The sequence below is a fragment of the Condylura cristata genome, unplaced genomic scaffold (assembly GCF_000260355.1).
Source record: "Condylura cristata isolate star-nosed mole 26May11 unplaced genomic scaffold, ConCri1.0 scaffold00029, whole genome shotgun sequence".
NCBI lineage: Eukaryota > Metazoa > Chordata > Mammalia > Eulipotyphla > Talpidae > Condylura > Condylura cristata.
Window position 1 is genome coordinate 20486344 of NW_004567130.1, and position 1126 is coordinate 20487469.

General features: G+C 64.5%; 1 protein-coding gene across 1 annotated transcript in view; it reads left to right on the forward strand.

The window, feature by feature from the left end:
- Positions 1-1126, forward strand: part of LOC101623744 — a 6718-nt gene that overhangs the window by 3310 nt on the left and 2282 nt on the right. The window lies entirely within an intron of this gene.

The following is a 1126-nucleotide window of genomic DNA, read 5'->3' on the forward strand; positions in this document are numbered from 1 at the left end:
CAGCCTGGCTGGGGCCCCAGGTCAGGTCCCATCCCCGACTCAGCTTGAATGGGAGACGGGGCCTGCGTCTCCTCCCGGGGCTGCGGGAGATTACACGACGCCTCGTGTGTGGCCCAGGCCACTCACCCAGCCCGTTCCCGGGCAGGCGCTCGGGGCTGTCCCCAGCTCTGCTCCTCACGCAAACCTGCCCGTGTGGTCCACGTCTCATTCTCTAGTCTTGTCCGTGATGCTGGGTCCGTTCCCGCTGTGAAGAACCGTGTCCCTCAGACCTGACCACCTGTGTCTTCTCCGTGACCTCAAGTCTAGCCCTCCGCTCCCCCACACAGAGGAGGGTCCGCCTGGGGCCCACAGAAGGGACAGAACTCAGGGTGTGCAGCTGCACGGGGTGAGGGACGCTGGAGGTCTGAGGACGGAAGGGTGTGAGGTGTGTGGGGGCCGGGGACCCTGGGGCCCCGAGGGCGGTGGGGGGTGGGGCTCACGCCTGAGCAGGAGAGGTGTGAGCAGCTGCTGGCCTGCCCCAGCTGGAGGGGTCCTCTGAGTGACGAGGGGACAACGTGAGGTCGCCGGTCCCTTTCCAAGGCTCCTGAGCCTAGAAGTTGGGGACGTTTGCAAGGTGAGAGATGGGGGGGGAGGGCGGGGGGCCGCGCCACAGCCCCTGAATGCGGCTCCCCACGCACCCCGGCCTGACGGCATCAGGCGCCCACGCATTTGGGGCTGAACTGTGACACGGAGAACCACGTCTGGGGGGAACATTTATTTGAAATATAAGTTGTGTCGGATCTATGACAGATACTTGACAAAATGCTGATACAGTTACGCAAAAACTAAAACCTTAAGACTCTGAGCGGCACAGGGCGCCCAGAGAAATATGCTGGGGCCCCCCAGAGGCTTCCCAAGCCCTTGCTGAACACGCCAGATCACATCTGCGAAGTCAGACGCTTCACAAGGCGCCTGAAGCATTTGCGCCACTGTCCTCTTCCCACATGCCACCGAGTGTGGCTCAGACACGCCCTGCGCCCGCCGCCAGCTTTCCCAGCGCCCCACACGTGCCCAGGCCCGCGCCACCCCGCCCGGCCGTGGCCTTTGCGTGCGAAGCCCTCGAGAAATGTGCGCGCACCCAGCGAGC